Genomic DNA, 12080 nt, shown 5'->3' with positions numbered 1-12080 from the left:
GGGGAACTTTGAGAGGCCATGACTATACACATATATTCATATCACTATCAGCATATTTTTCATTTAGGGTCGGTTAATTTCTTTTCTGTCATCCCACCTATCTGCATTTAAGTATTTTCCTCCTGAAATAGTGTTCTGAAAGAAAGTTACTTCTCCAGTGCTTAGGTATTTATCTCCATAATACCCAGAAGTGCAATTATAAAAAATGGATAACATTACTCTTTCTTTTTAACAACTGGATGATAACCTAGGGAAGGTGTATTTGGAATGAAATGAGCCTCGATGGACTCTGTGGCCTTTCCTGGTTTCTAATATTTTTCTTAGTATCCATCAAATTAGCCCGGCTCCTAAACTGTAGTTCCTGAAGTGAAACAGTTTTTCTGCTGCAGTATATCACTTTGCAAAACAGTGGGGAAAGTGGCAAAGAAACCTGACATGCCATGGCAGCATGTCCTCTGCAGTGCTTTCCCGAACAACCTGTGCACTTTGGTAGATGAACACACTGGGCTTCCTCCAGCATTGTGATGAAGCTGGGTACCAGCCCACAGGAAATGCTAAAGAAAGGTAAAATGTTGAGAACCACCACGCCACTTTGCATATGCCTGGTCCTGCCTGTTTCTGGCCTACATGCCCCACCCTTTGTGTTTGGAGTACCACTCCAATTTTAAACCACTGCTGTAAAATCACTGAGCCAGTAAGAATAAACAATATAAACTATAAACTTAACATCCATACTGAATCCATTACCAAACTGTCACACTAGAGTAAGCAATTAGGGGTTTATTTAGAGCAATGACTTAAATCAGCTAATTGGAGAACAAATGGATAATGTATTGACCTAAATGTTCCTTTAGTAAAGAAGTAAAAACTCTTAAAGCATTACAAAACAAATTGACAGATTTCGGTAGTTTGCACCCATGTTTTGGTACTTTGAGCTCCCTTTGAAAATAAAATCTTCACTCGTGAAATAAAGTATTTTGTGGACAATGTAGTTATACATTATTACTATATTATGATGGCAGGGGGGTTGGACTAGATGATATTTGAAGGCACTTCCAACCCAAATCATTCTATGACTTTGTGATGCTGTGATATTATAGGCAAGCCAAAACCAACTCATGAGGCAAGTAGCACCACAGTTATGACATAACTTACTTAGAACTCAAATTTAAGAAAAAGGATAATAGTCTAAAACTCTGAACACTTTAAAATTCCAAATGATAATTTTATCATCTATAATTTGCATAGATCACTTAAAGAACTTATGCATTCTCTCCCTTATTTAATCTGTCTTCAAAAATGCTGCACATAAGTTTCACAAGTCTTCTCATAGTCACCTAACTTCTCTTTAATTGTTTTGGTTGTTCATGTAACAGGAGAAAAAACCATTTAAAACAACAGGAAGCTATGATGGTTAGAACATGAGAAATGTCAGAAGGTCTTAAAGCAGAAATAACAGGAAAGTCTAAAATTACAGTTTCTGAAATTACTAAATTCAAAATGATGCTGTAGCTGCAAAACTGGACATCTTTCTTTTTTTCTTTTAATTAACAGCAAGAACAGGTGATACTTTTGTGAGATTTCTTCTGAATTATGACAAGAATTAAATCACTCTCTATCATATGGAAATTTACAGTAAGTATTTTACTTCTACCAAAGTGTCCCGGATATGTAATACAGTCATGGTCCAAGTGCAATTTTGAATGTCACAGTAATATAATTAATACACATTATAGTGAGAGTTTAGCTTGTGTGTGTGTGTCAGTCACAACAACATTGAAAGGTTTGTGGCAGCCTCTCCTACTGATGAAAGGAAGGAGACTATTCTACTCACTGCAGGAAAATACTATCTCTGTATAGCGTCTTCCTTTCTCTCAGATTTCAAACAAGTATTGAGCAAAACCACTATTGCTATCATCTTGTAAGGACCACTGCTAAAAACAGGATTAGGGTTTTACACAGAGTAGTGTCCTGGAAACAGTCTGCAAATTCATGACCCCTTATTACTATTATTTAAGTTTGATCAAGGACAAAAAATAACAATACTATTGCTTCAAGAATCCTGGTTTAATGGAGAAAATCTAAATGGCTCCACTGCATTCTGTCTCCATGGGACTACGAGACATTTCAAGAAATTTCATCTATTTTTGGTAACGCTGCAGGAAAACTAAGAAAAGATCTTCTGTCCACACAGTTTTCTTTTCCCCTTGTGAGAAGCCAGAATCTTTGAGAAACTGAGGGGCAATGTAGCAAGTTTCTCTATGCATTAATACAGTTTTCTTTCCCACAGATTCACTTGAGGTACAAGACAGTTGGGCCCCAGTTTGTAACAGTCATTTCTTTTTGACAGCTCTGGGATAACCTGCAACAATTTATTCCTGATTTAATTTTTTTTTCCTTACAGACAGCATAATTTTGTCATGATTTAAATATTCCTACATTTCAAATCCTGAAATCATACAATACAACTGGGAAGAGATCCTAAACATTAATTTATTCCAGTAGAACTTGAATTTATCATTCTCTATAAAGAAAAAGATAATAAGTTATAAGAAAAATAAATCTTTGAATAAAGTAGCAGCTTTTTTTCAGGCCAGAGAGAGAGTTGAGTTCTGACAAGTCTCTCAAGTTCGACTCTCAAAGTACTTCTAGGAGAAATGTCCTATTCTGCAGTGCTGAGTATGCTCTTCTCAGTCTTATTGTCCAAATGATAAGAAAAATCATAATTAAAAGTGCGTGACAGGATTTCCGGCTCTCCTCATGTATTCTCATGTGTCTTCTTGCTTTTCCTCTCCAATTCTTACATGTAGCCTCCAAACTTCTTTTATGTTCAGAACACCAAAAGAAAAAAATCCCACCCCAAAACCTACCTTAAAGTTTCAGAAAGTAATTCTTCTATACCCCATTTTTCTTTTCTTCTTGACATTTTAAAAATTATTTTCTGACATATGCATAAATTATTACTTGTCTCCAGTGAGAACTGAAAAACATTAGAGACCAGGTAGGGTTGGAGGATTTATTGTCCTGAACAATCTGATTCCATGCACTCATGGCAGGGAGAGAAAGAGACTCTAATTGTTCTAAGCATCAACTTAACAGATGTGTGCACAACAGGTAGAAAGGTTATTTGCAGCAGTTGCCCCCTTGCAGAAGGAGAAGGTCTGAAGAGAAGGTACTGTGCTACCTAACAGTCAGCCTGTAGCGTACCCCATTAGGCCCACATAATAGTACTTGGTATCAAAGATCTCAGCTGTGAAAAAAAAGAAATCAGAAACATACTGCAACCAGAAGATGAAAAACAAAGGAAAAGAAGAAAAAGAAGTCAAACCTCCAAACCCCTAGCTAATTAAATGCATTATTGAAAAAAACTCAACAGAAACAATTGGTTGTATATATCACTACCACTAGTTGTATTGCCAGCAGTTGTTAGTTGCTGCTCTGGGAATGCAAAGATTAGGAAATGGAACATCACACAGCTTTTAAGAATGGTTTAAACTCTTAAGAAACTGCTTTTGTACACAAAGATTTCTAGAGCCTCTGTTTCTCCTTGCTATCGTGAGACCCAGTTTGAACAACCAGTATTGCTACTGGGGTATGTGATCAATCTGAAAGTGATGAACCAGCGCAGAATACAGGAAAGAAAGCAAGCACACCAAGAAACAAGTAAAACCTGAATCTTGAAATGTACCTGATACTTACTCAGACACAGGACTTGTAATTTTTCAATTTCTAGAAAAGCATCTTAAACAAGGAACGAATAGCTTCTAAAACATTTTTTCTAGCATAGAATGTCAAATCCACAAGCTAACATTTGGTCCACCAAGTTCAATGATAGATATTAAAGCTAGAAATGTGCAGAAAATGAATAGATACCCTTAAGCTCCAAAGGCTCCCCAGGGACAGTGCACGGGCACTGGGAGCCATAAGTATGTGCTGATAGAGGCAGTGGACTGACAAGATGCAAGACTTATATCTGCAGCAGTTAAAATCCATCTCGAGAAGAGTGCAAAAAACCTCCTCCCAGTGAGTAGATGCAACCACACCGCAAGAAGAGGTGATTATAAAATGGTCCCTTCACCTAATGGTTACTGCAGTCTCTAGTAGCAATGACAACCGTCTTCACTTTTTGCTGAAGTCAAACCTACTGCTTGCTACTGTGACTGCTTACAACTTGACTACCGAAGGACAACTAGCAAATATGCCTACCTAGAGGGAGCTGCATTTTAGCCCTCAATCTTTACTATGTATGTTCCATTCAAAATGAACTTGAGACACAGCAAATGTTTTCTTATTAAGAGATACGGCTGCATGGCAACAACAACAAGAAGCCCAAAAGCAATGATTCCCTTTGCAACTACACTGTCAAAAAATCCCAACCCCATTACATAGCAGAAATTGTCTAAAATACATATGAAAGCATAAAACCAGAGAGGGAAAAAATATTGCGAGAGGAGACTAAAAGATAATAGATTAAAGAATTCAAGAACTCTCATTTTCCTAATAAACCTCTTATCTGGGACAGATATAGCTGTTAGTAGGATAACTGAAAGAGTATTTCACAGACTGCAGGCAAGAGAACACATCCCGTTAACTGAAATACATTTTTCCCCTACTCAATAAGGCAATGTGCCCAAGATTTTATCAACAGGAATTTGCAGGTGCATCATTATGTGATCAGGTTTTCATGAGTGTTCTGTTCTGTTAGCCTCCCAGTTATCTCATGGAAAGCTCATAACTGGTCAGCAGCTCTGCAAACCTGGACACCTCTTTCTGTGACCAGGTGTAGGCTAAGGAGTATAAGATTGGATTCTACTTTTTCATAAAGTAAACCACCTTCATCTTTCTATCTAAAATAATCAGCTTACTATAAAGAAAACGTGTAGATCCCAGATGTGCTGACTTTGCCAACTAGCAAGATAAATTGCTGGTCCAGTATTTTTTTGTAACTGCATGGCCACACAGCAGTACAGCTCTTGTTGGATCATCTCTACCCTCCCCAAATGAGCTGGTTTCTGAATGGAAGGTACTTTGAGGATCTGACCAACTGTCAATAATTTGATTTGTCAAGAGCAGTCCTCACCATATGCTTGTTAAACAGTTATGATAGAGCATGCATTTACCTTTCACTCACACTTCCAGGAGTTCTTAAGGGTTTAGTGCCTCCATGGAAGCCAGCAAAGTCCAGAACAAAGCTGTGCTATAAGAACTTAAAAAACTCACACAGTCTTTCTGCCCTAACTTGTCTCAAAACCGGCTTAGACATTTATTTTCTACCATAACGTATACACTTTAAATGCTTACACAGGAGTGTTTTCATAGGCACAGTATGTATGTTCCTATTATGTGAATAATTTTGAAATCTGGGATAAAACCATGGTCAAGATATCATAAACCATATGGGCCTGCTGCTCACCAATAGCTATCCAAATGCATACAGATCAGTCTTTTGTATTTTTAGTTCTCAAGAATGTAATGATGAAAGAAAATCAGGTCATATAACCTGGATGTCTTCTAATGCTTTAATTAAAGCCCTCCCAAGTCTTTTCCAGAAACTAAAACAGCATCCAGGGTAAAACATACCCCCGTGCCAGCCACCTGTTCACTTTTACTGAAGTCTCCTGCAGGCCTATCACTGTCACAATTAGTACAGTAAAAGGCAACAGACACTTTTACTGGCAAAACTTGGCCATAAATGCTTGAGTGTTATTTATTAATTGCTGGTTTCTAGCTGTCATACTTCAGTATTCCTTATTGTTTGTTGCTTCTGTGGATTCCAGCCCCACACATTTTATGCACTAAAGAATCTCAATGTGTAATGAGCTGAAAAAATACATACTTGCTTTTATCCCTTTATTTCCTTTGAGTTACAGTGTTGACTGTGATGGCATTTGAGAAGCACCTTCCAACTTTGGGCTTACAAATTTTAAGTGTTACACAATCTTCATCAGGGGTATATTGTAATTATACAGCTATGCTGGATTTCCTGATAAAACTTTCTTAGAAATTGCTCTTGTCTTGAAAAAAATATAAATAAACAAAGAAGTGGATGGACTACCAGTGAGGTTGGTTCCCTATAGGTATGTTAAGCCAGTAAGGAGGGCTGAGGCTATGGCTATTCTCATGTGAGGTACGGAAAAAATCTGCCCCTCAGTTTTAGACTTATTTTAAACAATTTCTTGATCGTAGTAAATTCAGAGATCGCACACGGAGAAGGTACTTGTTTGCAGAGGCAGTAATTAACTCATAGTCAGGTAAGAAAAGAAACCATTTTGTAAGAAAAAATTCTAGTAGAACTTAATTCCCAAGCAAATAAAATTGTTCTCTTTCTCCTAACACTAGTTTTAACCCAGGTTTCAAAATATACCATGCATATAAAATATATGCAGAATCTATATTTGAGTGGTAGCCAGTCCACCATTTCTTTTTTTTTGCCTTTTGCAATGCTACCACCCTATACTGCAAGACCCCCAAGAAAACAGTACGCAGCAGCACTGTTCTACAGTAAGTCACCTCAGCTATACTCAAGTGAGTTAATCAGGACTGAGATATGAATTTAAAATGTGTTTTTCATTATTTCCTTACTTAGATGGATTGTCAATAAGAAGTAGATCTGACTGAATCTTGTTAGCTTGACATTTCAGGAAAACACTGCTTATAAGCTGAAATACTTTATCGGGACTAATCCTGCCCAGTGCAGCTACTGGCAACACAGAGGTTTTCTACTGTATCCTTTGCTCTGGAAAAACACAGCTTTCTCTCATTACCAGCCAAGGGACAGCAGAGTGAATAGTAATTGGCTGATTTTCAAGCACAAACTAAATCCTACCTGCTTTGAGCCAGCCAGTCAGCAAACCCTGCCGCCTGCACATTGCTATATGTGAAAATTGGCTTTCACAAAATGAAATGTTCAAAGCGCTTTCAAGTCCCATTAGCTTTCAACGAGGCTTACATTACTAAGTGACTGAGGAGCATGTAGAAATTCTATCTATAGCTCCCATGAGACTGGCCAGTGCTTTGGCTGGCTTTCTATACCACCTCCTCCTATATTTAAGGAGTCAGCACTATAGACCTCTTCCAGGAAGAAGAAAAGCAGAAGACCATTCTGTAAATTCTCCATCTCTTATCAAATATGAAAAGAAAATAAAAATGTTGCTATTTACAATGTACAGTAGTGATAAGCCAGAGTCCCACTGTTTTATGAATTACAGGCAAGTGTCTCACAGACATCTAAAATAAAAAAACCCTCCATTCTAAATTCCCAGTTTAATATAGAGATGCTTAAAAATATATATCCTTTGAGTAATGACAAAACTGATTATTCCAGAGGATTTCTTCCTCTTTAAAATTGCTCATTTTGTAAAGCTAGATAATCAGTTTGAAAATACATTTTTTTATAAGAGTATCTATATACACATACACATCAACTGTTGGCTAGAGCTGGATAATTTCTCTTGCTGGTATTTCCTCTGATCCGATTCTGCAGTGACTCTGAGGGTAGTCAGATGGGAGAATGTGGTATTTATTTTCTGGAATACCACATGGTATTTTCTTTTCTTTATTGATATAGATCTAACTGGGCTGGAACAGTGCACATCTCAATGCATTATTTTGTCTGCATTATGGTACCATCTAGAAATTCCAGTCCAGGACTGGAGCTCCACTGTAGCAGAAGTGCATTACATATTAAATGCCCATGAATACACAAAAGGTGTTCATGCCCCTCACAGTCACAAGTCAAACATACCTTGGAAGACAACAGAAGCAAAGTAGGGTTTGAATGAACTGAACAGTCTTGGTATAATATACAGAAACCACAACATGCCAGCCTCTACCATTCCTGACTAATCTTATGTGTTCCTGTTCCACATTAGTATTTCCACCATGTTCAGAAACAAGTCATTGCTGTACTTATTTTTAAGTCTGAGACCACACTTTATTTGTGTACTCTTGACAGGTGCTGTTTAAGACTTTTTTATAACACTGCAGCGAATGCTGCCAGCTAATTTTCCATCTAATAAAGTGTTACACACTTATTGACTGACATTTCTCCACAGCTAAATTTCCAATACTAGCTCAGTTTGTTCTATACGAACAAAATAAAATGAAAATGTCATATGGTTTCCCAAAGAATAAATAGCACATTTCCATAACACCGTTTGACTATTCACAGAAGTACTGCAGACTGGGAACAGAGGAACTGGCAGCAACAGAAATGGTCCAGATTTATACAGTTAGCCTGAGATTAGGCAAAGTTGAATGCAATAAAAGCTGTGTACATAGTATTAACACCCATGTATGCATCCTTATGCCATTCAAGAAAGTGGCTTTTTCTATCTTAACTGCAGGAAACTAAAAAAACCCCATCAAATCAGTGTAGTTGTAGTTTGATGTGGTTCATCCATTTTCACTGAAGAACTCTTTCTTTCACACAATTTTGCTTGCCACACAGCAGGGATGTTGAATGGTCTGTTCCTCATTAACATTTTCTGACTCTGGATAAATCCAGTATCTTTCAAATTTTGAATTACACGTAGCACTCCTGGGGGTTAGGAATTCCCTAGTGAGGGCTGTGGAATACCTGAATAAGGCTGGAGCCTTGAATCTTTACCTCGCAGCTTTTAAGACAGCACTGCTAGACAATGGCTCGCAGGGAGCATGTTTCAGTTTCTTCTTCTATGAAACTGGAATACTTTGAATAACTGTAATTACAGAGGCCTTGATGTATTTTCTGGTGGAGTGTACTGGCTATAGAGAAACATGTCTCACTCCCACATGGACCTTCTTTCTCTCTATGTACTACAATTACTACTGTAATTGTTTCACTACAGCCAAGCATGTTGGGAGAATGACAGGTGACTCATCTGGGAAACTGAGATACAGATCAAATAGCAACATGAGGTATTGTCTGAGGTCACAGCTCTGACTAAAGGCTTATTCCAAGAGCCTTGAGACCATGGTTCAAACCTGAACTCTCTCTGTGAAAGCAGTCCAACAGAAAGTTTCAGTTTAGCTGAATCAGTGTTTTCCGCTAAGAAAGCTGTTTTTATTTCTAATTTGTGCATACTTCTCAATAAGTGTGATTTGCATCACGGAAATATGAATACCTATTAATCACTCATTCTAAATAGCTCATCTGAGCTTGGGAAGACTAACAAATAGAGAATTTATTTTGTAAAAAACCATGCTGTCTCTCCAAAACAAAAATTTTAGGTAATTGACTTGTTGGACTGGGTTCTTCACATCAACTTGTAATGCAGAATGAATTCCGATGATGGATGAGAAGTTTAAGATCATTTTATCCCCTTCAGTAGAAAGTTCCTTAGGGAATGGACAAAAAAACCTAATTAGTCTTTTGCATTTCTACTTTCTACTTTCATGTTGAGTCAATAATAAGCATCAGGATGTAATAAAATCATCACTATTCTCTAGTTCAAAAATATGAGTTCATTTTGGCTACTTGTTTCTTTTATTTTTCCCCAAGGACCTTATTGTGAAGGAATATTGCTCATGCATGTGAGTAAGATATTCAGATGCTGTATTTTTTAAACTTGTACTGGGAGTTTAAGTGCATTAACGAGAACGTTTTACCTACATGAACAAACAAGATAATTTAGTCTATATTAAAGCCTAAGTAAAAATGTTAGAAAAAAAATGGTCTCAATTTATTGTCCTCATAGATATCTCATGAGTGAGATGTATCACTCACAATATATTTTTCTATTTAAGGCTAGAGATCATTGGTACATTCATTTCTCAGTCATAGAAATAGTCAGTAGCAAACAACTGTTATCCAGATCAAGACACGTATGAAAGTCATTAAAAACAAATGTGTATTGGATATTTTTCCTTTTAATATTGAGATAATGATGGTAAAAATTAAATCTGCACGACAACAAATTCTCTCAGCACTATTATTTGTTGTTATTTTTTGGGGAGCACACTGGTTATTTTCACCAGGGAGATGTTCACTTGTTATTTTCAAGCAGGAAAGGGAAATGCTAACCTTTTAATTCTATTTTTCATTATATTTTATGGGAGACTGCAGTATTTGAAGTACACTGTAAACAAGGAAAACCATTCCAACATGCCGAGTGTATTTGTGCTTAGTACAGACACAGTAACATGAGCATGCTTGCAACAGAAGGAGATTAGCAGCAGCAGAGGGAATCTCCACAGTCTACATCTGAATATGCATCTGCATGGAAGAATACAGATGGACAGGGAAAGAAATTAATGCAATAAGCCTGTATATTTTCTTTTTTCCAAAGCCAGTGCTTAAAAATCAACCAAACTGTCATGTTCATTGGTGGCCATATCAACACAGAGATTTCAGTTGCCATCAAAGGATACATAATAGAGAAAAGATGACAGGTTTCAAAGATTTGGATATGGTAACAAGACAAAAAAAGAGCTGCCTTATTTGTTTCTTGATACATTTGTTTCTGAAATACATTCTGTTTGTAAATTTGCTACACCCTTTTTTTTCCCCAGCAAATGAGAAGACAAAAAGCCTTCTTCCTTCAGGCTGCTGAAGACCAGCTGGAAAGTAAACTTTACAGAAAAAAAAGGATGCTTTGTGATTTTCCTGACAAACTAAATTTTTCTGCTCCTTCTGCTTTAGCATTAGGCTTCACTGATTAACAGGCCTTTAAACACTACTCTGTCAAGGGTGCTAGATACCCTCCTCATCAAGTCCAATTTATGACTGATTCTTTATCAAGGATGAAAAACTTATCATCAAAAATCAACTCTTCATAATTTGCATTGCCCAAAATACAGACATGCAAGTTAATTTATAAGGCTGATGTTGTATACATCATATTTTTTTTGTCTGGGCAAAAAAACTGGATTCCAGTTCATAATATAGGTAATTAAGAGTCTGAGCAGCATTAATAGATGGCCACCTCCATAATGTTCTTTTCTGAAAGTGTTTGGCTCACAAGACAGTTTGCTCAGCTGTTGAGTGTCAGGAAGAGCCTAACTTCCTTGTTTGCAGAATATATTTTATAGTCACATTTTTTTAAAGAGCATAAAGATATTACTTTTTACACAGTCTTGTATTTTTTATATTATAACCTTGAAACATTTCCTTTTGCCTGATTAACCTCTGTCAACTTATTTACAGAAATCTCTCATTTCTCTTACTTCTTACTTCTGATATGCAAAGGTCTGTTGTAACTATTCTAGACTCATTTCACAACAGAGAAATCAAAGCAATATCTTGTCTTTGAGAAAGAGATCTATATATGCTCTGAAGACCTTTATGTCTGATTTACTGCTGCTCAGACTTTGTGGGGGAGAGGATAGGAAGAATTGCTTTTCCTTCCTCTGTGGCTTTGACAATGGACTACAGAAAAATCATCAGTTTCTCAAACTGTTGTTTCACAAGCTGCATTAACAAGCAAGTGAAAGAACAGCCTGCATGGGATTTGGGAACTTTTATGGGCAAATAAATATTAAGTAATTATTTATAACATATCTAGAGCTTTTTTTACTTTCAAAGAATTTCCAAAGGTTTATGAAAGGCGGGCATGTATTCTATGCAAAACGTAGCCAAATATGTGAAGAAGTGCCTCCGTCCAGTAACGAATCTATCAGCAGTTTTGTAACAATGCACCCATTTCACTTGGTCTATACACAAAAATTCAGAGAAATGACACACTGCAACAAAGCCTAAGTCAACCTTGTATCACAGTAAACTATGCTAGCTCTGCATTTACAGCCTTCTAAGCTGAATGGTAAGCAACAGAGGTGTCTCATTCCCTGTACAAACAAAACTAACACAGAGCTGATTAAGACAGACAGAAAAATACAGAAATGACAAAAATGGTGAAAGATAAAGTGTTCTGACAGGTATCCCTAAAATCTCCTATTATAAAAAAAGAGGAAGAGAAACGCTGGTATTCTCATGTACCATAAAGTGGCAACTGTTAAAAAGTGTTTGATATTTACTAGTTTCTAGTACACACTGTCTCTTTTTGTACTCAAGTATCAACTTTTAAAAGAAGCTCTAATGTTGTAATCGTTTTCATCAGCCTTTGTTGGGAAATGGTACCACGGCAGCTAATGTGAATTTGCCA

At 36.8% G+C, this 12080-nt stretch overlaps 1 protein-coding gene across 6 annotated transcripts in view; it reads right to left on the bottom strand.

Annotated features, from left to right (window-relative positions):
• Positions 1-12080, bottom strand: part of PTPRM (protein tyrosine phosphatase receptor type M) — a 351616-nt gene that overhangs the window by 34121 nt on the left and 305415 nt on the right. The gene's annotated exons all lie outside the window — the stretch shown is intronic.

The sequence above is a fragment of the Manacus vitellinus genome, unplaced genomic scaffold, assembly GCF_001715985.3.
Source record: "Manacus vitellinus isolate BGI_N305 unplaced genomic scaffold, ASM171598v3 scaffold_1_pilon, whole genome shotgun sequence".
Lineage (NCBI taxonomy): Eukaryota > Metazoa > Chordata > Aves > Passeriformes > Pipridae > Manacus > Manacus vitellinus.
This window is presented reverse-complemented; position numbering and strand designations above follow the sequence as displayed.